The sequence below is a fragment of the Pseudonaja textilis genome, chromosome 1 (assembly GCF_049901715.1).
Source record: "Pseudonaja textilis isolate UNSWEBS1 chromosome 1, rPseTex1.2, whole genome shotgun sequence".
Lineage (NCBI taxonomy): Eukaryota > Metazoa > Chordata > Lepidosauria > Squamata > Elapidae > Pseudonaja > Pseudonaja textilis.
Genome location: NC_141990.1, coordinates 186,609,132 through 186,636,419, shown reverse-complemented (window position 1 = coordinate 186,636,419; position 27,288 = coordinate 186,609,132). Strand labels below are relative to the sequence as shown.

General features: G+C 41.9%; 2 long non-coding RNA genes across 2 annotated transcripts in view; both read left to right on the top strand.

Moving 5' to 3' along the window:
• The window catches only part of LOC148127968 (uncharacterized), a 49,438-nt gene extending 34,608 nt beyond the window's left edge, over positions 1-14,830 (top strand). The window contains exons 2-3 of the long non-coding RNA XR_015740753.1: positions 9,959-10,041; positions 14,708-14,830. This is a non-coding gene — a long non-coding RNA (uncharacterized LOC148127968). The remainder of the gene's footprint in view (positions 1-9,958; positions 10,042-14,707) is intronic.
• Positions 14,831-16,670: 1,840 nt separating this feature from the next.
• LOC148127967 (uncharacterized) lies at positions 16,671-26,615 on the top strand. Its single transcript, XR_015741254.1, has 3 exons — positions 16,671-16,794; positions 25,741-25,803; positions 26,093-26,615. It is a non-coding gene; the product is annotated as an uncharacterized LOC148127967 (long non-coding RNA).
• The last annotated feature ends 673 nt before the right edge of the window (positions 26,616-27,288 follow it).

The following is a 27,288-nucleotide window of genomic DNA, read 5'->3' as shown; positions in this document are numbered from 1 at the left end:
ACTATGGCAACCAAAACTGGATGCAATATTCCAAGTGTGGCCTCACCAAGCAGGGGTGGGATTCTGCAAGTTCGCACCTATTTGCTAGAACCGGTTGTTAACATTCTAAGCAGTTCAAAGAACTGCATGTTAGAAGAAATTACTGGCCTAATCCTTTAAGGAAGGCAGGAAGGAAACGTTCTGGTGTTGCTTATAGGAACTGCCTCTCCATTAACCCTTATTACATTCTTGGCAAGACTAGACTTCCTGTCTCAGGAACGTCTCTGGAGTTTTTTTCCCCTCCTTTGCTGGTACTTTGCTTGTGTGGAGTGACCATTCAAAGTTACAATGGCACTGAAAAAAGTGACTTATGACCGTTTTTCACACTTACGACTGTTGCAGCATCCCCACAGTCGTGAGAGGCCAGGCGAGGAGATGCGTGCCTCGATGTGACTGATATTGAGTTGGCCACACCCAGCCAATAACATGACCACCAAGCCACGTCCACCCAGTCACATGACCACCAAGACACGCCCACCACCTAAGGCACACCCACAGAACCAGTTGTTAAACATTTTGAATCCCACCCCTGTTAATAAGGCATTATAAAGTGGTACCAAACACCTCATGTGATCTTGATTCTGGAAACAGCTCTAGTGTAAAATGCTCAGACATTTTGGGGGGATGATTTGCATTATGTATTCTCATGCAAATTGACACCACACTATTTCTAAGACAGAAACCTTCCACCTACTAGGATCTTGAGTCAAGCAAGGTTACCTAAGGAGGAACCACACTTATAATCAACCATGCAAAGCAGCCTTGAAATGGTATCCTAAATTGTATCAAGGAGCACAATTTCTGGGAACTAAGTCAGAATACTTGCCCTTGAAATGGGATGCAAAATTTGTCATTCACTTGGCTGAGAATTTAATGTACACAAACCAATCTACTGACAATGAGCTCATAAATAAAGCTCCAAAGACATTTCTGTATATAAATTGCTCCTCAAAAAACACTGTTTCCATAGTCCAAAATATATTTTCCAATGAGTATTTAATAGTAAATGAGAATTTAGATCTGAATAAAAATAAGCCAATCAAGTTGATAATCTTTCAAGTTTTATACCAAGCGTGAAGTGGTCTTGTTTCTCGAAGGAGGAAAAAAAAATATGCAAGGAGGAAAAGAGGAAATAGGAGGGGGACCCAACAGCTTTAAGTGCAAAACTAGGTGCAATGATATTGCTACATTTCGCTGCAAGTTTTAGAAGCAAGATTCTAAACAGATGAGCATATTGTTTATCCCAGCACATTTTTAAATAGAAAATAAAGCACCTTAACAAAATTCTCCTAGGCGCTATCAAAGGTGGAGGAGTGAAAAAAAGTTTCCAAATGTCTTTGTCATTTTTCTATAACTTCCTAATTGTTTTTCCCTTCCAAAAATACACAGTGAAAAAGAACTAGGTCTTCGAGGGAGGGAGGGAATTCCAAAATCGCAAGAAGGGAGGGGGAGAAATCCTACAAATTAACCAAATAGTAACATTGTGCATGACAGACAGTGTCTACAAAGGTGGGGTCAAAAGATGGCAGGTGTCACGTTGCAATAAAGCCCATCCCTTTGGTACATTAATAAGAAGGGCGAGTCTTCAGTTAACAAAGCTGGGACAACTGTTATGTCCTGAGGACTCTTGGAGTTCTCACTCAGGTCCAGTCCCTTTGCGTGGCCTTTCCCCTTCACCCATTGGTTGAGTTCTTCCCAGCAGCCAGCTATAAAAGCAGGCTGGGTCCAACCAGTTGCTGATTGCTGCGAGCCAGTTCCAGGTGTGGCAAGCACGGTCAGCCCTTTATTGTTATAATAAAGTACTTGTTGCACTCATGCTCTGGTCCAGCCTCTCATTGCCCAAACTTAACACTGGCGACAAGGATGGGATGGCTACCAGAAGCACCATGCAACCGCTGAGTCACTAGCCGCCGATCCGCAGCCAGAGAGAGAGCGATCGGGCGGCAGAGCAACGCTGATCCGCAGCCAGAGAGAGCGGTCAGCACACAAAAAGAGCAAACAAAAAGAGCAAACGCTGATCCGCCGACAGAGAAAGCGGTCAGTAAGCGAAGAGAAGCGAACGCTGATCCGCAGCCAGAGAAAGCGGTCAGGTTCGAAAGTTAGAAGCGTCTGTAGCCACTTGTTAGCCCAGCTACTGGGAAAGTGAAGCGCTGCGAGCCGCAGCCGCTCTGTATCAGGCGCGAAATTCAAACGGTTGTCATTTGAATTACAAACCTAAGAGACACAGCACAGCGCTGTAGCGAAGTCACTGACGCCCACACTGGCACGAATCTGGACGCCGCCAACGGCTAACAGCTAACGGGTTAACCCAGAGAGAAAGAGAGAGGATAGCGAAAAGCCTCTCCGGAGCTGAAATCACTTGCATACCACGAGCGCTAAAACTTTGCCCGCTGTCCCAGAGAGATTTTTTCCACAGGTAGCTCAGCCGGTCCCAGCACCATGAGTTCCAATCCAGTATTCCCGGCGCTCAAACCAGAAGAAGAGAAGTGGGAATCGATAAGAACCGCTTCAATCATTACATCGATGCGGTCGGCCTGGCGGATGCGGAGAGCATCGGAAAAATCCTATTTCCTAATCTACTGCGGAGCCACCGTCTCACGATACTGCCGCAGCGCCGTGGCTCCAAGGGAGTTGAAAAATGTTCCGTGGTCTGAGTTGCTTGAGATCCTCACTAACCACTATGCTCCCAGGCCCTCACAGATCGCCAGGAGGTTCACTTTCCGTATGAGGAAGCAATCGAGTACAGAGACCATCAATCAATATATGGCCGCTCTCAGAACAGCTGCACTGCATTGCGGGTTTGGAACCTACCTGGAGGACATGCTCTCGATCAATTAGTCTGCGGGGTCAAGGACCTCCACCTGCAGAGGCGCCTTCTCGCAAAAAGACCTCAACCTCGCACAAGCAGTCGAGGAGGCCTTGGCAGCCGAGCTGGCAACGAACTCAGCCACCGAAATACAGGGCCCAAGTGCCAAGCTGACATCACTCCCAGTCCACTCCGAGGAGGTGGTAGCAGAGGAAACCCTCAGCGAGGAAAACGACGCTCCACCGCCTCTCCAACGACAGACGGCCGCAGGTAGGGGCCAAACAAGAAAACACCGGTCCACCCAAGCACATCACCTTGTGCCTAGCCTGTCGGGATCGCATCAAAGGGCCACCTGCAAGTTTAAAGGAGCCACCTGCAACAACTGCCATAAAGGGGGCACATCGCAAGAGTCTGCCAAGCCCCCAAAGCGCAGCACAAAGACACCCTCCTCGCACTCGGGGCCGCAGAGGCAAGTATTAAACTGTCGCATGCACCGCCTTGCCAAGCGCACTTGCCACACTGTTAGTAAAATTTCTCTCTCCGCTTCCCTAGAAGGTAAACCGTGCCATGGAGGCTGGACACAGGGTCAGCGCTCTCAATAATCTCATGGAACACCCTCAAGAGACTCCACCCCAGCCTATCTACTAGCCGGCTTCAAAGATGCCAGTTTGGCCTGAAGGACTACCAGGGGAAGACCATTCCTGTGATCGGCAGAGGCAAGTTCCTTGTCAGTTTTAGAACTTTTAAAGGTCACCTACCTCTAGTGGTAGTTAACGGCAATCTACCCACCTTATTGGGGCTCAATTGGTTTCCCCACCTCGGCCTAGGGCTAACAGGAGTCCATGCTGTCTCAACCTTGGACACTGACTCCTTATTCGCTGATTACGCAGATGTGTTCAGCGAGGAGCTGGGGTGTTATAACGGAACCCCATCTCATTCTCAGTTGACCCCCAGGCAGTCCCAATCAGACTAAAACCGCGTAGGGTCCCATTTGCTATTCGGCCAAAACTAGACGCTGAATTGGATAAGCTATTAAAACAAGGGGTCATTGAGCCAACAGATTTCGCCAAGTGGGAGACGCCATTGTCACACCCTCAAAAAGACGGTAGCCTGAGAATTTGCTCGACTACAAGACAACAATCAATAAATATTTACAAGTTAGCGCTTACCCTGTGCCCGCTATTCAGCATTTATTGCACACATTCGAGCCAGGCAGCATTTTTGCTAAATTGACATGTCTCAAGCATATCAGCAGTTCCCTGTTGATAACCAAACAGCGGAACTCCAGACCATTGTCACTCACAGGGTGCCTTCCGATGCAAGCGCCTCCAATTTGGCGAAGTGTTGCCCCAGGTATTTTTCAATCCTCATGGAGCGGATTTTACAGGGCCTCCCTGGTGTAGTACCCTACTCGACGACATCTTGGTCTCGGCCAGGGACAGACCCCAACTCTTCCAGAGAGTGCGAGCAGTGTTAGAGAGGTTCAGACAGCATGGCCTCAAGTTGAAAAAAGAAAATGTGCCATTGCCACTAGACAGGTGGACTTTCTGGGTTATAAAATTGACGCCTCTGGCATTCACCCCTGGAGTCCAAGGTTAAGGCAATCCACGAGGCCCCACTCCAACCTCCAAAACTGAGCTACAGGCTTTCTTGGGGCTGCTGAACTTTACGCATCCTTCTTGCCCCATAAAGCCTCAGTAGCCGAACCCCTACACAGATTACTGGATAAAAAGTCACCTTGGCACTGGGGGCAATAAAGAAGACCAGGCGTTTAACGCCGTCAAATCACTACTCACGCCGGAGGCGGTGCTTATCCACCCGACCCTAACCTTCCTTTAGTACTGGCAGCAGACGCATCCCCTTTTGGAATTGGGGCGGTCCTAGTCACAGACTTCCCAATGGCGCCGAGGCTCCCATCGCTTTTTCTCAAGGACGCCTCTACCACGGAGCGCAATTACAGCCAGATCGACAAGGAAGCCCTAGCAGTTGCTGCGGCCGTGAAAAAATTTCACGAATTTCTTTTTGGCCATTTTTTCGAACTGGTTACTGACCACAAGCCCTCCTGGGCCTACTGGCCGGGACAAACAGACCCCTCAAGTCCTTTCCCTAGGATGACAAGGTGGACACTCTTCCTAGCAGCCTACTCCTACAAACTTATACACCGCCCGGGCAAAACACTGTCCCACGCCGACGCTCTCAGTCGCTGCCCCTTACTCCGCTCCGGCTGAAGACCCCGCTCCTGTCAACGCTATTTTCGAGGTCACCCAGTTGGACCTGCCCATCACTGCCCTTGACATTGCTGCTAAAACCAAGGCAGACCAAACGCCGCCCAGGTGCTCGACTGGGTGAGGAGGGGTGGCCGGGAGGCAACATTGAAAACAAATTCACACCCTTTAAGACTCGCATGCAGGAGCTGTCCAGTTTGCAGGGTTGCTCTACTATGGGGCACTCGAGTGGTCATCCCGACCTCGCTGCACTCCGAGTCCTGGAGGCGTTGCACCAGGGACACCCTGGCATCGTGAGAATGAAGGCATTAGCACGCAGCCACGTGTGGTGGCCGGGTCTCGACGAGGACATTGTCAATTGGGTAAGTTCCTGCAACATCTGTCAGGAATCCCGCCCTGCTCCCCCATTGCCACCCCTACCAGATGGGAGAGTGCCAGCGCCCCTTGGTCTAGAATTCATATCGATCTGGCCGCCCTTGCATGAGAAGATGTTCCTAGTGGTCGTGGACGCCTACTCCAAATGGATTGACGTAGCGCAGCTATCCACGACCACCACACTAGCAATCACCAACGCTTTAACACGCCTGTTCGTAACGCACGGACTACCCGACTCCATTGTCTCCGACAATGGCCCACAGTTCGCATCGACCGAGTTCAGCCGTTTCACTGCCAACCTGGGTATCCGCCACATTTTCACAGCCCCATTTCATCCTGCCAGTAATGGGTTGGCTGAAAGAGCCGTCAGGACCACTAAAGAAGCCCTCGCCAGGTTCAGCAGGGATGACTGGCACCACAAACTCTCGCGGTTCCTGATGAGCCAGCACTCAACCCCTTGTGCAGTCACCAATAAGTCCCCAGCGGAGCTCCTGATGGGCCGGCACCTGAGGACTGTATTGGACAGACTTCACCCACAATACTGCCTGACTCTCCCCTCGCTTCCTCATCGGGGGTTAGACATTTTATTTTACAGGAGCCAGTATTCGCAGGAACTTCGCTGGGGACCCACTATGGATTCCGGCGAGGTCATAGCCATCACCGGGCCGAGGTCGTATAGGGTCAGGCTGGAGGATGGCCGCGTCTGGAGGAGGCACATAGACCAACCGCGGAGGCGCCTCAGCACCCTTGCCAGCAGGGATCCAGAGTCACCAGACGAAGGGGGACCTCCTCATCCGCCTCACAGCCACATCGTGCCCAACGACCGGTTCGCACCAACAGTCGCTCCCGACAGCCCGAACTCGGACAACAGCGCCCAGAGGGTTGACCAGCCCGATCCAGTCCACGGAGCTCGTCCCCAGTAACCAACCCCGGGTCCCGGAATGCCCGAGCCGAAGAGCGCGTGGTGACACTCTGCCGGCTCTGCCATCCCAGACTGACACTGAACGGACAGACAATGTTCCAGAGCTGCGCCGTTGCCCGGCGCCAACACAAGCCCCCTGCCTACCTCAAGGACTATGCATGTTCGCATCTGGGGGAAGGGTGTTATGTCCTGAGGACTCTGGAGTTCTCACTCAGGTCCAGTCCCTTTGCGTGGCTGACCTTTCCCTTCACCCATTGGTTGGTTCTTCCCAGCAGCCAGCTACAAAAGCAGGCTGCGGGTCCAACCAGTTGCTGATTGCTGCGAGCCAGTTCCAGGCGTGGCAAGCACGGTCAGCCCTTTATTGTTATAATAAAGTACTTGTTGCACTCATGCTCTGGTCCAGCCTCTCATTGCCCAAACTTAACAACAACCATTTCATCTCTCGGATTTCCCTCACGGCACTTCCAATTATACAATGCAAGCTTCAAAGGTGATTTGAAAAAAAAATGTTTTGGACCCTGCACAATTTGCAGAATCTCTGTTATGCATTAAAAGAGGCTAGTATTTTTCATGCCCTCCCCACCCGCTCCCAAATGGATAAATGAATTTAAAGCAGGGGGCGGGGTTTGAACCCGCAGCACTATTTTTGCTTTGTTTTTTTAATGTTATTTTATTTAAAAGCGTAAAAAATGACACAAACCAGTAAAGAGTAAAAATAGAGAAGGAAAGAAGAAAAAGAAAGCAAAGGTGTAGAAAGAAAGAATGAAATGAAACAGCAGAAGTTTCTGTTGTAGTAAATATAAATACCATTAGAAAGTTATCTCTTATTCTAGGATTACAAAAGAAATTACCCATTTTTTCCTCATCATCAAAACCATAAATCATAAGTTTATATTCTTCCTTTTTGCAAAGATGCTCATAAAGGGGTTTCCAGTTATTAACAAGTGTGGCTGTTGTCTTTCAACAATCAAGGAAGTAAGTACCTTGGGACCAGAGGTGGTATCCAGCAAGTTCTGACCAGTTCTGGAGAACCGGCAGCGGAAATTTTGAGTAGTTCAGAGAACCAGAAAATCCCACCTCTGACTGGAGATTTTACAGGATCCTTTCCCCTGCCACGCCCACCAAGCTACGCCCACAGAACCGGTAGTAAAAAAATCGAATCCCACCAGAGCTTGGGACAGTTTCCAAATGTAAGATTTTGCATGACCTGAAGCTTACATCTGTTCAGCTTTGCCACATAATCTTGGCGGTAGCTAGAAGAGAAAACCCAGCTCAGAGGGAATAAGTTTGCTTCTTGGCCTTATATTAGGTGACAAAATGGGTTACACCTGTCAAACATCGATTTGAAGGCATGTCAGAAAATATTCATCTCTATGAAAACAACTTTAGCTGCAAAAATGAGTCCTTGGTCCAAGGTAGACATTTTTGTGACTCTCAGGACACCCCCAGATCATGACTTAGGCAGGAAAAAAAAAACATCTGATTTTAGATGGCATATATTATCATTTTGGATCAAAAGGGGGCGTGGAATGGGTTTTGCAAGGAATAGAAGCTGTAAACTGCTCCAGAATCCTTCCAAGGTCACCACTACAGCGTCACTAAGTCCCCTGCATACTTTGGAGGCCAAAATAAATACAAGTGTAGCATGTGGTTCATCCCAGCAATATGGCAAAGGCTGTTCTTTATGTTTTAGACATAAAGAACCAGAAGAAAAAACAAGAAATGCCTTAAAAAGACCGAGTTAGCAACAGCAAAGAAGACTGAAATAGATCACCCATTCCTGCACATTCTAATGAGATCTGTTATAATTCTAATTTCTAGATAGAAATATATAAATCCTTAGGAAGATAACTCTGAATTTAATACAATCCTCAACCTCCTTGAAATGGAAGATTAGATAGGGAAAAAAATCTATAATTTTGCAGCAATCCCATTACGGATGTTAAAGATTTAAAAAAGCACTGACCTGATCACTGGTCACAGATAATCATGAAGTGGCCCATTATTTCAAGAGATCTCCTTTCATTTGCTCAGCCAATCCTTTTTCTGTTTCATAGGTGAACTAATTCCAAAATGATTATAACAAATAAAGCAAGTTTTTTCAGATGTCTTCATTGGCAACACTACATAATATTGTATTATTGTACAGTATATGACCCACCCAAATGTTATCCCCACTGTGTGCAATTAACATATTTCCAGCATTCAGACCCAAGTAACAGTTGTTTATATATAGACAGGCAATTTCTTCTTAGTTCTATATAGTGGTCATTACTGTAACAAGTTGCTATATATATATAGCAACTTGTTACAGTAATGACCACTATATAGAACTAAGAAGAAATTGCCTGTCAGTTAGAACAATTCATTAGTGGAAAACTTGCCTCTACAAGTTGTGAATGCTTCAACATTGGAAGAGATTGGTCAAGAAGAGATTGGTCAACCATTTGTCTGAAATGGTATAGAGTTTCCTGCCTGAGGAATGGGTTGAACTAGAACAGTGGTCACCAACCAGTAGCCTGGGGACCACTGGTGGTCTGCAAGAAAATTTTGGTGGTCCACAGAGAAATGTCACCCCCAAAGCAAACCCCCCCCCCAAAAGCAATTAATCCAGGCTGTGTGGGAACACAAGGCTTGCATCATTTGCATTGCGAACAACACAAGGTAGTGACGGGAGGGGGGAAAGGGGGGGGACTTGCTTCACTCACCCCATGCACCTCACTGAGCCACCAGGCTGCTTCTTTCCACTTCTTTCTTCTTCTGCTTTTGGCTGCACGCAAGGAAAGCAGAAAAAGTCTTTCTTTCTCTCTCCCAAACTTTGCCAGAAATGAGTCTTTGGGACCCTGCAAGGCATCCTGCTCCAAGAGGCTGTGCCGTGCAACAAGTCTCACAAAGACTCATTTCTGATGGAGTTTGGGGGAGAGAAAGAAAGACTTCTGCTGCTTCTGCTGCTTTCCTTGCATGAAGCCAAAAGTCTCTCTCTCTCTCTCTCATCCCTTGAGAACAGAGCTGGAGATGGTATCCTGCGATCCCAAATAAAGAATGATTGATCGGTAGGAAAATGGGGTGGGGAATTTTCCTGCAGACTTTTGGGGGGATTTTCCCAGGGTCTCTGGCCCACGGGATTTAAAATTATGAGTTTGGTAGTCCCCAAGGTCCAAAAGGTTGGCGACCCCTGGACTAAAAGATTTCCAATGTCCCTTCCAACTCTGTTATTCTATTCTATTCTATTCTATTCTATTCTATTCTATTCTATTCTATTCTATTCTATTCTATTCTATTCTATTCTATTCTATTCTATTCCATTCTATTCTAAAATGGTTCTCCTAACATCCCTATCATCTATTGCTTCTCTATCAACCTGGTGCCCGCCACATGAGTTGGCTTACACTCCCAAATTTGTCAGTTAAGTAACACCTGCCAGAATTCCTATCCTGATAGAAAGTCTTAGTTATGATATGAAGTCTGGCATCTTATGACTGACAAATTGGTTTTGTTACAATATTCCCAAAATGTGATATTTTAATTTGACTGTACCAGACATGGATGTTAACAGTGAGCGCCTACACCTAACAATCTCTTCATGTGCAGGTCTCAGTGTAAGCTTTGATCAAATGCGATGATGATTCCAACACACATGGAGGACCATATGAGGAGGCTTCTGTTCTGCTGAGGTACATTTTGAGTCATAATCATTAGAGGACCATGTTAGGAACAAAGCTATGATTCTATGTCAAGGTTTTGCTATTAGTTTTAACTTCATGTTCTTGTTTCTACCATACTATTAAAGTTGTAGAGCATGAGAATTAGTAGAATGCATAATATTCAAAAATGTATTTCAAAGATATTAAATTAAGGTATCTTTGGGTGTCACACTGAAGCAATTGTTCCTTAAAGATCCAATTCCAGTCCAATCCATTTTTAAAAATAATTTCAGTGTGGACATTTTAAAAGCTTATACCAACATCAAACCAGCTATAAAAATTCTGATTTTATGCAATGTTTTGTAAATGTTAATACTGAGGCATTAGACATTATAAGAACACTTGGCTTTTAAGTGCATAAATAATGAAAATATTTTAACAGGACCCAACATCATTCATTAAAACTGCTTTTATTGTTTAAAATAATTGCAAAGTGTCTTCTTTTTAAAATGAGGTGGCTGTGAAGAGTAAGTCTGAAGTTTATAATCTCTACATGTAATTCCCATTTTTTCAGCACAGAGAAATCACCCACAGGGAACAAACTGTTTCATAAAGCTGATTTTATCATCCATCCATCCCTGCATTTCTTAAAGTTGTTTTGATATGTCTGACTACTATCAGTGACTGAGTGCACTCTGCCCATTGTTTCTTTAGTGATTTCCTTCAGTGTTTCCATCTGATCACATCCTGCTAAAAGTGAAAATAAAACTATGGCATAAACTGAACTGGTGATTTAATTTATGCTGTGGGAAAATGTTGAAATTTGATCAGGAAGCAAGGAAGCAACAAATTAACCTCTTGGTTACTACCCCACCCCCCAAAAAACCCTCACAAAGCAGAGATGGCTTAATTCTATTAGAAAATACATATCAAGAGGCCACATTGCAAATCTTGTTAACAACTTAAGATTTCTCCCAAAGAATCTGTTGTCAGGCAATTTCAGAGACGACTGCTCCAACAACATGAAATACTGTTGCCATAGCAAGGTGCTCTTAAATAGAAACAGAAAGAACAAATCTGAAGGAGAAAAAAAAAACGATGCCATGTTTCAGGAGGTGAATGAATGAGACGAGTGAGTGGGAAGCTTACCATTAACACAACATTCAATAATATTGAAAATCATAATACCATTTAATGTGCAGTACCAAATCCGCACAAAAATTGGTTGTGTTGTCTAATAAGGAGATTAGCTGGATGAATGACGCCTGCAGTCTGAGATGGATTGGGACAATTTGAGATATGGTATATCTACCACAGGAGTAGGGAAACTTGGCTCTTCTATCACTTATGGACTTCAACTCCCAGAATTCCTGAGTGAGCCATAAAAGTTTCCCCATCCCTGGCCTACTGGTTTTTCAGTTGTGGGGAAATCAATTTTTGACTTGAATGGGACTGCTTAATATACAAATGTATTGTCCTACATTTGTATATTAAACAGTCCCATTCAAGTCAAAAACTTTATGGCTGACTCAGGAATTCTGGGAGTTGAAGTCCATAAGTGATAGAAGAGCCAAGTTTCCCTACCCCTGATCTACCATGAGGCAGAGGAGATGGTGTTAACCTTCTCTGTCCTGACTTAAAAGCCTCCATAATATTAGTTACCTACACCAAAAAAGAAAGAAAGAAAGAAAGAAAGAAAGAAAGAAAGAAAGAAAGAAAGAAAGAAAGAAAGAAAGAAAGAAAGAAAGAAAGAAGAAGGAAGGAAGGAAGGAAGGAAGGAAAGAAGGAAGGAAGGAAGGAAGGAAGGAAGGAAGGAAGGAAGGAAAGAAAGAAAGAAAGAAAGAAAGAAAGAAAGAAAGAAAGAAAGAAAGAAAGAAAGAAAGAACACTGCTTGTATATACACTGTATGGTGGAGGAAAAATAGATCAGAAAATGATACAGTATCTCCCAGAAGTGAGTACACCCCCTCACATTTTGTAAATATTTGTAAATACTCACTTTTGTTGCCAGGGGTTTAGACATTAATGGCTGGGTGTTGTGTTATTTTGAGGGGACAGTACATTTACACTGTTATACAGGCTATATACCCACTACTTTACATTGTAGCCAAGTGCCATTTCTTCACTGTTCTCACATGAAAAGATATATTTAAATATGTACAAAATGTGAGGGGGTGTACTCACTTCTGGGAGATACAGTAGGTCACATCTGAGTGACCTTTGCATCTGGAGGATCTTTAAGGACCCCAACCAACATGTCCTGGATGGTGATAAGATATTGAAGGTAGAGTAGGAAACAGACACAGTGCAAAGGAATTGTGGGAAGCTCAGAATGGACAAAATAAAACAAAACATCCTGAGGAGCTGTTTGCATTACAATAATGACACAAGTCTGTTGCCGCAGGAATGTTCCGTTTTGAAATTTGACTTTCTTTAAAAAAAATTAAAAAAACTATATAAATTTGAAAAGCTACTCTGTTGCTCCTGGGGATATTTTTTGCAGGGACCTGTGATTTATTGGTTCAAGTACATCCTTGGGTATGTAAACTGACCAGGTGACTTTGAGGGAGCCATTCTCTCTCTGCCCAATCTATTACAAATGTTGCAGAGAAATATAGTTGAAGGGTTCCTCTGAATGCTGTCTTCAGCTCCAGGGAGAAAGGCAGGAATCATTTAATCTACATAAAAGTCTACACAGTTGTCCCCTGAATTAACTATAATATTCTTTTCTCCGTTTCTTGAATTATCCCATATACCCGACACAATTTTCTTTAATATCAAGGTACAGTAGGAAGGAGATAGCTGACATTCTTGTACAAAGAATGTTACTCGCTGTACAAGGCAAGGACCTGAACTGATTTCGTATTATCCTTCTGAAGATTGCTTAAATATTTTTTTCATGCAAGTTCCCTGATTCGTTCAAGATATCGCTTCCTGTTTAAAGCTTGTATTTTATGAAGTAAAACAAAAAGTTGTATTAGAAAGTTTTGATTTTTTTTAAAAAAGTGGTATTTTTTTAAAGTTTAGTACTTTGAAGGGGAAAAAAGGGTGGAGAAAAGGGGGGGGTTTCCCCCTCTTTTTCCCAGTAAGGTCAAAAAATTTAAAAGAATTTTGTAAATAAAAATGGTAACAGTTCACAAAGATTACTATGTGTAAATAGAAATACACATTTCCATAGCAAGGAAGATAAAGCAGGAATTGTTAAATTCATTATTTTATTCAAAGAGGAAAATATGTGGGGGGGGGGGGGGGGGGGGGTTTGGGGGGGGGGGGGGTGGGGGGGGGTGGTTTGGGGGGGGGTTTGGTGGGGTGTGTTTTTTTTTTTTTTTTTTTTTTTTTTTTTTTTTTTTTGTGGTCTTCTTTTTTTTCTTTTTCTTTCCCCTCTCCGTTTTTTTGGGTTTTTTCTTATTTGGATATCACTTCTGGAATTTGTGCTCATGTAGAAAAAAATGAAATTTTGACCTTGGTTTTGTTGATTAGAAAGATTTGGTTCTTTCTAATGGCTAGTTACATATTAATGTGTAAGAGCAAAAGGTTGAGGTTGGAGTGTGTTTGTCTTGTACTGTGCTAGGAAAAGTTGGAAGTCAGTGCCCCCTTTTCTTTCTTTTTCTCTTTCCCCTCATATCTCACATCTCCTTTTCCCAACTCCCTTTCCCTCCCTTTAATTTCCTTTTTTTTTCTTTGTATTTTATATAATAAAATAAAAATGAGAAACTTGGGGAAAAAATAGATATTCCTTCCATTTTTCATTTCATCAAATCAGTGTATCAAAAGCATCCTTTTCCTATATGCTGTTAGCTTTGCTTCTTCAGTCGGACTTGTCTTCCATATTTAATTATGACTGATTGACTGTATTCCATTAAGTCAATGTCAACTCTTAGCAAGCATATAGATAGATTTCTTCCCTGATGATATGTGCCAGGCATGGGCTGTTGGGGGCTTGCAGGGGCTTGGGAGAGCCCCTAGCTAAGAGTCTGCAGGGCTCAGAGAACCCCCAATAACCTCAGAAAGACAAGTAGCAAGGGAAAGCTCTTAATAGGCTTAATTGAACTTCTGGGCATTCAGCTAAGAGCATTTCACACCTTGTAAAAGTGTTTCAAACTAGATAAACAATCCACTCAGCGCTTGTGAGGGAGAGCCATTGAGAAAATCAGATGACATAGCCACTAGCCTCCGAGGGGATTAATTCCCAAATAATAAGAATCACGTAACTCATCAGAAACTCCACCAAGACTCCAAGATCCCTCTCACAGTCACTGCTATTAAGCCTGGTTTCACCCAGTCTTTTATTTAAGTATTAAATGCATGAAATAATAAACAATTTTTGGTATATATCTTTTTTTAGGTAATTAAGGCAAAGAAGTGATGTCAAGTTGGCCACACCCACCCAGTCACATGACCCCCTGGTCACATGCCCACCCAATCACATGACCACCTGGTCACATGTCCACCCAGCCACGCCCACCCAGCCACTCATTAGGGCAGAGAGCCCCTTGCTAAAGAAATTGAAGCCCACCCCTGGGTCTGTCCCCAACATGGTCCTTCATATCTTCCAACAGTACACAAAACACCACTGTAACTGAGTTCTGCTGCTGATTGGCCTCATCATCTCTTTCCTTCCATCTTTAATCTTTGGCTATGTTGCCAGGTAATTCAATTTAAAATATACTAAAATGCTTTATTTTCTTCTCCCCAAGGAGGAAAAGGAAGAAGAGCAGGAGGATTCAGAACTAGTGGGATGAGCATTTCCTGAACTATTAATGTTGTAATGAATGATTCATCAAGATACCTTTTGACCAAAGGCTGAATCATTCCTTTTGAAGAGAAGTACAGAGATGTCCTTCAGTTTTGCAAGAGCTTGTTAGAAGATCCATTAAGAGATGGAACTCTTTTTGCTGAGAACTCAGTCCTAGGAAAGGAGGGATGTGGCAAAGAAAGTAAAATTAACCCCATCTTGATTTTGCTTGGTATAAGAGGCGGAAGAAGGAGAATCAGACAGCTTTCAAGATTTTGTTATTATTGAGGTAGGATTATTATTCAGAAAGTGATGACTCTTAGTGACTCCAGATATAGATTTTCTCCACTTTTTTCTCTGTTTCTATACCCTACACATTAAAGTACGTTCCTGCAGTCCTTGCTGTGTCTATTTCCTAACATATTGTGAAGGGCTTGCATCATTCAATAAAAGAAGCGGAACTCTATACATTTAAATAAGTTGCATAAATTTAAATAATTGTATTTTAACAAAAAGATTGGTTATCTATGTTCACATGAACTGAAAAACCAGTATGATTAGAGCAGGGGTGTCAAACTCAAGGTCCATGGTGCTTAGATCTGGCCCATGGGGGCCACCCTGCAGTCAGTGAAGGTCTGCCCAGAGAGGCAGAGGATTGCAGGAGTTTCGCAGCTGAAAACTGAGCTTTGGAGCCTGTTTTCGCTGGCAGAGCGATCTGGCCACAGGTGCCCCTGACACAAGTAACCTCAAGCTGGCCATACCCCCCCGGCCCCCCAAGGTCAAACACAACCCTAAAGCAGCCCTCAATGAAATCGAGTTTGACACCCCTGGATTAGAGAGTGCCAACATATGCAACAAATGCTTGGATACTTGGGTGGATGAGTGCATGGATGCATAGGTGCATGGATGCATGGATACACTTATGCTGACTTTAGACAGAAACTATCATTCATTTCCTTTGGCCAGATCACACAGTATCATGAATTACAATCTGAAACAAGTTAATACTCCCATATAATGTTATTGTCAAGCCTTCTCTGGTCATTATTAAGACATATTAAGGGAATGGAAGCTATGGCAATTGGAGCCACTGCAGTGTCCCTATGGATGCTGGCTACATTCTCCTAAGATAAGTCAGGAGGTTTGAGTTCAATTTGCATTTCAATTAGCTTGAACAAGAGTTGGATCTCACACAATTTAGAATTTAAAATCAGCTTAATAGGATGAGTTTTATGTGACATGGTTTTACTCAGAAAAAGAATCCATTTTGGGTGTTGCTATTTGACACATCAAGAGGTAGAAGATGCTGGAAATGGGACCTCTTTATGCAGTTGCCCCTGGCTCTTATATTTGGTATTTTTTTCCTGCTTGGCTATAACACAGGGCTCTCCAGACTTGGCAACTTTAAGACTTGTGGACTTCAACTCCCAGAATTCTTAAAGTTTTTGGAGACCTCTGCTATAACCCAAAAGGCAAGATAAAAGATAATACAGAAATTAATTAACTGTTTACAATGCATATTTTTGCTATCTTGTTCCTGATTGATGTGTATATGATTTAGGTTTGTGGCACCATGAGAATTTTAGGATTTATTTGTAAGATTTTTGTCTCTTTTATTCTTTTTATTATTTATATTGCTGTTGTATATTTCCTACTGAGTATGCATATTTATTTTGTGATGCTGGTCTACAACTAGTAAACTTCAATTATCTTACACACATTAAAGGCTTCCTGCCTCTTACTTTGCCAACCAAATAAAGCAGGACAACTCAGCAGCCTTCAATATATTGCTGCCATTCGCAACTGGAAATGTGTGGTGACCTCTGCAAGTTCTCACAATATAAAGCAGCTTTCCCCAGATGAGCTAAGAAGATTACAACTCCCAGAATTCCCAGTTCCAGGAATTGCTGAGCCAGCTTCTTTAGAGACTGACAGGCAAGAAAGGCTGTTCTAGATTTTACAGGAGGAAAAAAAAAAAAGGAGAGCTCAAAAATATTCATCTTCCAGGAGGTTGCAAAAAAATACTTTGGATTCAATGTTTGCAATGAAGTAAGGCCCTAATTCACCCTTTTTAAAATTGGGATATGCTCTAGATCAGGGGTGTCCAACCTTTCACCTTCCCTGGGCCACATTAGAAGATGAAAATTTGGTTTGGGCCACACATAAAACAAAATAACAGTAACGATACCTGATCATCCAAAAAAACCATAGAAAACATAGTTAACATATTAAATTTATTTGGAAATGAAGTTAGTGAGATGTATTTATTATTTATTAAAAATTATTTATTTTTTATCACGGTTTTTTTATCACGGTTTATTTTCCGCCAAATTTTGCCGGGGGGGGAAAGCTCGCCGCCTCGCGCCTACCTCTCCTCCTGCAAATGGCCCGGCTGGATGAGGCAGGACTGGAAGGCAGAAGCAGCGGCGGCGGCGGGGCAGAAGCAGCAGCAGGGGCAGAGCGGCGGCAGCAACAGCAGGACGTGGCGCTCTGATGGCGCCCGCCTTTTTTGTTGCTGCTTGGCCTGGCGCTTGCCTCACCCTGCCTCACGCCTGCCTCTCCTCCTCCTCCTCACTGGCTCTGGCACGAAGGTTGGGGTGGGCACTGGGCCGCAATACGAGGCAATCTGGGCCGCATGCGGCCCCTGGGCCGCGGGTTGGACAAGCCTGCTCTAGATGCTATCTTTAAGCATAAAACAGTCTGACTGTTTAGTTTGGCTTACTTTTTAATGCAAAATACCTAGTTATTTTGTTATTTTGAATTGCCACCTGAAGCAAATCTCAGTTACCATTCAAAATATGCACTTCTCCCATTTTGGTATTACATTTTTTCCAGTTTTTAAAAGAATGTACAGATATTACACATTAGGGGACAAGGGTATACGAAACTCCATAAAGTCATGAAAACAATTCTTCAGATATATGTTACATGAGGCAAAATGGCACGTTAGGAAAAACTTGTTAATACATTTTTAAAAACTGAAAGTGATTTAGAAATGGGAGAAATTCAACTTAAGGCCAGGGGGAAAAAATGACAAAACGATTGAAGCTTAGTTGACCTTTCTACGTGAGTTTTCCTAAATCTCATAAGTCTCCCACTTGGTGTGAATCTTCCTCCTGGTGTTTTTATTGAAGGAATTTGAGAGGATGAGAGGGCTTGTGCTTCTCTCCCCGTGTTCTTTTCTTCAGTACCTTTTGAGAAAAGGGATATATGAAGACCCTAAATGTAGTGGAAGTGCTTGGTCTTCCGCCCTCTTTGTAACTTGAACACTGCTATTTGGCTGTCAGCTGGACCGCACACTAATTCAACAGAGAAAAGAGGGCCCATTGTATTCAAAAGAAACACAAATGCGTGCAGTAAGACTGAAATACAAGATTAAGTACAAACTACAATATAACAACCATTCAGCTGACAAAATAATTAGGAGAAATAGCTGTGCGCTCTTTGCTTTTGCTTTAGGGTATTTGAAGACACAAACAGATTACTGCAGTTATGTCAATTTTCTTCCATTTCTTTATATTCACACACATCTTTCATAAAGAATCACTTTTATTTACCTTGAAAAGAGTTTCTCTCTGGGAATACAATTGCATGGCACCTTCGGATACATTTGGATGTTTTAAAACATGGAGGCATTTCACTTTTCCGAGTATGGCTGAGAGAAGGTGTAAATGATTTGGTTATGCTTCCAGAATTGCCTTCAAAATGGCCTTGCTTTCCAGATGAACCATTCTTCTCTTTCTGGAAGAAACCTCCAATAGCATCATTGTTTTGGATGTCACCTAGATATTCCATTTACCTGACCAACCTTACCACCTCTGCCATATATACATTTAACTTGGATTACAGGTTCCATTTTTCTGAACAGGCACATACATATGCCATGAATGCACAGTACCAAAACTGTTGAAATCAAGAGGGTGAGGGTTGTCCTCTATGGCCATTGCTACAGCTCACCTTGGGTGTTCATAGTTCTGCATGCAATCTTCCTGTTTAGGTTTACTACAATTGCACCCACTGTCTTTCCAATCGTGTTCAATTATGTTAATTTCAACTATGTTGATGTTCTGTCAGATATACTTTGGGAGTGGGGAGATTGAATTCTTGAATTAATAGCATAAAGTAGGCTTGTCCAACCCGCGGCCCTCGTAATGTGGCCCAGTACCCACCCCAACCTTCATGCAAGAGGACGAGCCAGCGAGGAGGAGGAGGAGAGGCAGGCGCGAGGCGGGGCGAGGCGAGTGCCATGCCAAGCAGCAACAGAAAAGGCGGGCGCCATCAGAGCGCTCCTCGTGCTGAGGCAGCCGCAGCCGCAGCCCAAGAGTCCCGCTCCACCACCTCCTGATGTTGCCGCCGCCGCCGCTGCTGCCACTGGAGCTGTTGTACCGGCTTCTGCCCCCGCCACCACCGCCGCCACTGCTGCTGCACTGAGCATCCCGGTCCTCGCCTTCCAGTCCTGCCGCATCCAGCCAGGCCATTTGCAGGAGGAGAGGTAGGCGCGAGGCGGGCAAGATTTCTTCCCCCCCCCCGCATTCCTTTCTCCCTGGTTGACTATTTTTTATGATAGCTTATGAAAAAAATGTTTTCTATGGTTTTTTGGGATGATCAGGTGTTATGTCTCCTCTTGGAAATTCAAACGAACAAACACAAAGCAGCCGTTACACAAACAAATCAAACTGTAGGAAATAACAAGATAACCGGCTGGCAAAAACTGTTAGGACTCCCCTTCAAAATTCAAACAAACAGAGATCTCTTTGCAGTAACGTCCTCATTCAAAATAGACATTTTGTTTCTGGCAAAAGGCACCAGCTCAGCTGTGTCCTTTTATACCCATTAAGGCAATGTGCTAATTAACTGGCTTGCCCTTCAGATTAACGTTTCCTGGTTCTGACGTCAATCCACGATCTAACAGTCATCAGATTCAAAATTCCTAACAGGACCGATCCTTCCAATCACAACAATCAGGTATTGTTACTGTTATTTTATTTTATGTGCAGCCCAAACCAAATTTTCATCTTCTAATGTGGCCCAGGGAAGGTGAAAGGTTGGACAAGCCTGGCATAAAGCTAGACAAAGGGCTCATCCTTATATCCCAATTGCCATTGTTCATAATGACTGGTCTAGGTGTTTCTTGGGGATATATCCTCACAACAATTCTATCTTTTCCCAGCCTGCAACTGAAGCAAGTGAGTCTTGCTTTAGGTAGAAATACTGTAGTATTTTTCCAGTTACTAATGAGCCACAGTGATGCAGTGGTTGTTAGGGTGTAGTACTGCAGACTCCTTCTGCTGCCTGCCGGCTGCCTGCAATTTGGCAGTTCAAATCGCACCATGTTCAAGGTTGACTCAGCCTTCCATCCTTCCAAGGTGAGTAAAATGAGAACCCAAACTGTTGGGGGCAATATGCTGACTCTGTAAACTGTGTAGAGAGGGCTGTAAAGCACTGTAAAGTAGTATATAAGTCTAAGTGCTATTGCTATTGCTGTGCAAGAAGATCTCCCATGTAGACATCCTAGAGTGCACAGATAAGGATCCTTCAGAAGTTGGCAATCAACAAGGTTCAACTTGACTAGGCCCACAAGGGACAGTCATTCCCATTTGGTCACTGAACTATGAGCCCCATGGCCAATTGTAAGTATAAGTATAAGATGTACTGGAAGATTCATTCTGGTGATGTCCATGGGTGGTGAAGCTATTTAGAGATGGGAATATTGAGTTCATGTAACATTCAATGGAGGTCTATCAGGAGGCCAATATTTCCATTGTCAATACAATGAAATCAAATTACCTCAGCAAGTTTCATGGATTTACATAATTTGAGCTGGGGTCTCAAAGAAACAAGTTATTTACCTTCAACCATACTGTAGTATTTCTTTTCTAGGTCCTGCAAATCACACAATGTTCTTTAAAGAAGTTCTACCCTTAAAACCTCTGTGATTTTCAGCACCTACAACTAGAGAAACAGCTTTCCCAGCATCAAAACTTTAATGGTTTGGGATTGACAAGCGAAAAATGACTCACTGCTGGCAGGGAAACCAACAATTACTCTTGAATTCCTTCACAGGATAATCCAGCATAAACCCTACCAGTGCCTATCTGGGTTGTGATATTGCTTGCTTGTCCAAAGGGGACAAAGCTTGTGCAGCAAAGTCGCAGTGCGATACTGTTTTTGTTGTTCTAATAAAAGTGGCAAGTTTCCATGAATGCCACTGCTTCAGTCTCAGTTATATTATCTGGCTAACTATTTCATTGTTCAGATGAAAAAGACCATAGATTGCATTGCAGGCATTTCTATGTCTCAACATTTACCATGAGTATTTCATTTTTGAATATGCATTAATTAAGAAGAAAATATTTCTTAGATTTCCAAAACTCATCAATCAACCATGAATGCTGATATTTTCTGGAAAGAAACTAGGGACAGGATATATCCTGTTTTTTATTTTTAGTTTTATAAATATGGTTTTACATTGTGTAAGCCGCCTCGAGTTGCCATGGGAGAACAGGCGGCAAAATAAATTAAATAAATAAATATCCACTATATTCACATCCATACTTATACCTATGCAAGCAAGCACCATGTAGACACACATGAATCACAGATAGGAACCAATGTGCTGTACTTATTATATTTTTTCACCAGCCTGATGAGATTCCACTTGTCATATTCACTTGGCCATAGCATTTACTTAAGGGCTTTTGGCTCATCATACTATCAAGCTGTGCTGAGAATAAAATTGGACTGAAGGAAAGACAAAAGTGAGAAACTTTGATTCTCAGGAGGAAAGGATATAAATGGAAAATATAACTAGATAAATGAAATGCTGAATAAAAAGGAAATGTGAAGTAAATATGAGAGAATGATAAAAAGCACAGTGACAGTTCTACCAAAACAAATTATGAGTTGTGAAGAATTGTTTCTCGGCGGGTTAAGTTGGACATTGGAAAAAAGAGCCAAACATTCTACAGGGAACAGATGAGAGAAGGTGCTGGACCAAAAGCTCTAGCTGGAGGTTTTGAAACATCCACCCTCAAGCACATAGAGAAGGGAAGAAGTGGCAAAAGTCAGCTCCTATTATTTATACTTAGTCTGATCAATCTGGAGGCCCCTTTCTACTTAGTCTTTCCTAGGTTCTATTGAAGGAACCTCTGAATTATAAGTGCAACTCATGGAGACTGAGATTCATCTCAATCAGATTTACCTACATCCTCCAGTTCTCATTCTCCAGATTTATTGTTTAAAAGATCATAGTAAAGAACAGATTAACTACCGGGATTACCTTGTTATTAAAACTAACTTGAAATAATCCATCATTGTCATATTCGAGACCTGGTAGACTGAAATGTGACACACACGCACCCAAAGGAAACATAGATCTTGCACTCCTAGCTATATATTTTTTTTGTTGTTGTTGATAATTTTATCTTACAATTGCAATATTTTTCAAGTTCTGGAAGACCAAAACAGTTTCCTCTGCCTGCAGAATTAGGAAGAGAAAGAAATAATTTTCCTTTCAATGCCACTTTAGAGGACACATTGGAAGGTGCTTTGGGAAGTGGTTTAAGCCTTATTGTACAACGTGATAGCAATACTTACCGATGAGTGATGTGCCTAAAATGTGTTCTATGGTTCATCAGCCTCTCTCATAACTCCCGAGACCATTTTAAATTGCCTGCAGCCACTGGCATGTTTTTATGAAGTGCTTTGCCTCCTTTCCTTAACTTAAATAAACAGAAACTGTTATGATGATGAACTGTCAATGCACCACACTAAAACCAGCAATAAAATTCAAGGATGCTCCCTTTGGAGATGAATGCAAAAGTTACCTGCTGAAATAGGCTTAGGCTGCAAATCTAAGCATAGTTGCTTAGAATTTAATTCCACTGAAATAAATGTACACTGTAGCTTGTTTCCAGACACCGGCTCAAGGAACCAGTCATTTGGAAATCCAGTTTTATTTTAAAAGGGGAAAAAAGAACCCTAGACTTCTGTTGAAATAGTTGTTAAACCTTCATCTGTACTTAGTACAAGAAGGGAAATAACACTGCAATTTATTGCATTTTGGTAGAAAGAACAGACGCTTTCAAAGTTAAAATTGTTTTAAGACACCTACAACTGTCAATGGATATGCAATGAACCCAGAAAGAAACTTTAAAGATGGATGCTCTTGAAAGGAAGTTTGAGAACCTGGCCTTATATATTCAAATTAGGAGGTGAGGTAACTCTCTAGATTTTTCAGGCCTACCTCCTGGTTACCTAATCTCTCTGTCCCAAGAGCTCTATCCAATGGTAGGATTCAAAAAATTTTTGTACCAGTTCTGTGGTTGTGACTTGGTGGTCATAGCAGGGGACAGATACTGCAAAATCTCTAGTCAGAGGTGATATTTGCCAGTTCTCTGAACTACTCAAAATTTCCACTACTGGTTCTCCAGAACTGGTCAGAACCTGCTGAATACCACCTCTGCTCTATCACCTCAAAACTTTCTTCATCTGTCATTTTTCATCTGTCATTTTTCATCTGTATGCTCTTCCTTTCATGCCTGGAAATTTGTCAGCTGATCTGCTTTGTCGCCAGCCAAGTCAAGGGTCCCTGTTTTTACCCATGCATCCTCATCCAGCTTGTTCATATAGCCACATTACTGTTTATGGTTTCAGACAAGAATTTTATATAACTCCATTTCAAAATGCTGAACCGGGAATGTTTTATATGCAAAGTAGATGTTCTCCAGATGAATGTCAACTCTTCTGTTTTATAGAAGCTCCTTCTTACCATGTTCTGTATTAAAGCTGCAAGACACTGCCATTAAATATTCTTCAGTTACTCTACTTCTACCAATGAGATCAATGATTGTTGCACCATGATTGGGGAGTGGGGGGAAATGTAAACTGCTTATACCAGTAGTTAAATATTTCTAATTCCATGATTAGAAGAATTGGTTTTTATTGTCTTCCTCTGTCTATGATGTCTGACCATCCAGGGATAAGATGGAATCAGGGTTAGGGAACGATGGCCCTTTGATGACTTGTGGATTTCAACTCCCAGTATTCCTGAGCCAACCATGCTAACTCAGGAATTCTAGGAGTTGAAGTCCACAAGTCATAAAGAGGCTATCACTCCCCACCTCTGCTCTAAATTCTTTAAGGTTCTTGCATGTTATTACTATATGTGAAGGTTCTTGTGTGAGACTTTAAGAGTTCTGTCACTGCTTTGTCAACACTAAAGAACTTGTTACATTTGATATCTCTGGGAATGCATGTAAATTTTCCTCCTCTGGGTATTTGGTGAAGATTGTAGGGTTCAGAATCACTACTGCAAAGTACAGATTAATCTATTCAAGACCAAATTGTAAGTCAGACATGAAAAATTAAAGCAAGAATTCTAAAAATTAACAGGACCTTGGAGAGTTCCAAATGAATAGAGCTGAGGGTGAAAGGCCTATACCCAAATTTGATTAAATAAATAAATAAATCTTGTGATATACATCCTTCTGTAAATCATTGAAATAGTGGTTCCCCATAAATGAGATTGCAAAAGATGTTTCATCAAAACTCTAAGGAGACATATTGAGTAAAATTGAAGATGAATATTACTTTTTTTTTTACCCAGTGTCAAAGACGTGTTAGGCAAGAATATATTTTAAAAAATTCATTGTTAAATCTGCTTTTCAAGTTTGTGTTTAAAAACAAAGCAGTACTAATCTCGACTTAACAAAAACAGCTATTCATCAGGGAGAAAATAAAATTAATGTCTCCATAAATAAGTAAATAATGTGCTATAATAAGTTAGAATGCCAAAATCTGTTACCTACTTGATTGATTGTTTGATTGTCAAAGATTAGTTGGAATAGATAATTTCATCATCAAACCCTGAAAGGAGAACGGGGGCATTTGGATAAAAGGGCAATATGTGACAGCCCTCCCCAGACATTTCCCAAATACCTGCAAAACCTTTGAAGAAATTACATTAAAAAAATAAAAGAACAATAGCATATATGACAGTTCTCATCTCAACTTTAAAAAAAATGCACTTTAAGTGATTTGATAAAACTAAAAATAGATATAATAATTTTACTGTACTTTTTACTTTGCCAAAATATAATATAAATAGTTTAATCATTATTTCAGATAAAAATGCTGCTTGAGTTTTAAGTGGGATTACATTTTACATCTGAATTCATGTATTTATATTCCTATATTCCATTTATCAGATGGAGGCAGAGGTTTAATTAAATGTTAAAAGAATAAGATTTTTAATTATTTAGTGTTTTCTTGGAGAGTTTTAAAAATACAGATTAATATTACAACCCAGAGATAATGCTGGCATTAATTTAGCAGTAGTAACATGAGTAGTCTGCATTGATAACTCAGACTTATAGAGGGTGTCTGATTCTAATGAAATAATAGTAGAAAATAGAGAATTAATGTGCAGGTTGGGAAAATTGACTTATTAAACTTATATGCCACCCATCTTATCACACAACTGTTCCTTAATAGTTTACTTCTGACCACTACTTGTTTTTGATGGCCTATTTTGCTGACTCTTTCAACTACCTGAGTGCTAAAATGAAAGCATACAATTTGGATATAAATTAGCAATAGCAATAGCACCTAGATTTATATATTGCTTCACAGTGCTTTATAAGCGGTTTACAGAGTCAGCATATTGCCCCCAACAACCTAGGCCCTCATTTTACCCACCTCAGAAGACTGGAAGGCTGAGTCAACCTTGAGCCTGGTGTGATTCAATCTGCTAAACTCCAGGCAGCGGCAATCAACAGAAGTAGCCTGCAGTACTGCATTCTAACCACGGCACCACCGTGGCTCTTTGTGTCTCAGACCTTTGTGTCTTTCTTCTCATTAGAGGACTTATTGGTGTTGTGCACAGAACTTTGATTTGACAGATGATCTAATCACAAATGTCAGTTCCCTTCAGATAAGCAGTGATGGTCCCCAGAAATCATAACTCTTGTCACCTCTTGTTTTGTCATGTTTCAGGAAATGCCCAGGTAAGAGACAATTTGTTCTTTGAAGATCCAGAGACAATGAACACACCAATGGGTAAGGAGTTATATTAATAACTTTAACAGGCAGGGATAAACAGAAACATAAAAGCATAATATATCAAGCAAGAAGATTAATAACTTTCTCTTCAGCTGTTGAGATATCCAGTAACAACAGCAGAAAGACCTCAAAGTGCCAGCATGCACAACACTAAGTGCTCAAGTCTATGCCAAAGTTCAAAGCTCAAAGGTCAACACTAAGGTTTTTAGTAAAGCCTGGACATGATCCCATGCTAATGAGCCTGCAGGACCTGACCTTGACCTTGGTGTATTTGTTCATCATCCAGGTTGACAGCACTCTGGGATGGGAAGAAGAGTCTGAGATAAGCGGGGGCTCTGAGTGAAGATAAACTGTGTGAAGATCTCCACCACCACTACCAAGAGTGAAAAACAGGAAGATTAGCTCAGAATCAACTCCAAACTTCAAGCATGTTCTTAATATGAAGGAGAAATCTAAATATGTCATTAAACACCTCAAAATATAATGATCTTCTGCAATGCCACTACAGCCCTTCACACCTCACCCTGCCTAGAAGAATGGGTCATTATTGGCACTGGTAATGTAAGAGGATTTACTGATTTCTATACAATTGTTTGGCAAATTCCAAACACCATTCTGCAGCAGTGTTGTAACCTCATAGCCGACCTACTCTAAGGTCTAAACCTACTCAAAGGGTTGAACTAAATAAGATGTATGAATTATGGATATATCTCTGAGCTTTTACATTTTTACAAATAGCTACCATGGCAAGGAAAAATCTAATCTGGGAATAGGGCACAGGAGATACGTGTGTGTTTTTGAAATGTTTGTGCTCTGTTCCATATTCCTAAAATAAATGAATATCTATATCCATATCCATATCCTATATCCATATCCATATCCATATCCATATCTATATCTATATCTATATCTATCTATCTATCTATCTATCTATCTATCTATCTATCTATCTATCTATCTATGTGGTATTCAGCTTTGTTCGGGTATTTTCCCATATCATTATAGTTGTGCTTTTAAAGTTGACGAACACTATACAGAAGCCTGATGATGGCAGATGAGATTCTGCCAAAACGTTGCTACAACTTTAAAAGCACAACTATAATGATGTGGGAAAATACCCGAACAAAGCTAAATACCATACATATAAATACCCGTGAAAACTTAAGAAAACAATATATATATATGTATGTATGTATGTATGTATGTATGTATGTATGTATGTATATGTGTGTGTGTATATATATATATATTTTTCATTCATTCCTCAATATTTTTTTTCCCTGTAATCAAAGCATATTTGCAAATGTGAGTGTTCATGAAAAGGAATTGCCACTGCAGGCATGGTGGTCAGTTGCTGGTTTTCACTGGGAACATAGAGTGTTTATTCATTGCTTCCCCAGCCCTTTCCCAAAATAAACATTTTTGAGAAAGTAAATATCTCTGACATCATGTACCACATCATGCACACTTAGTCTGAGGGAC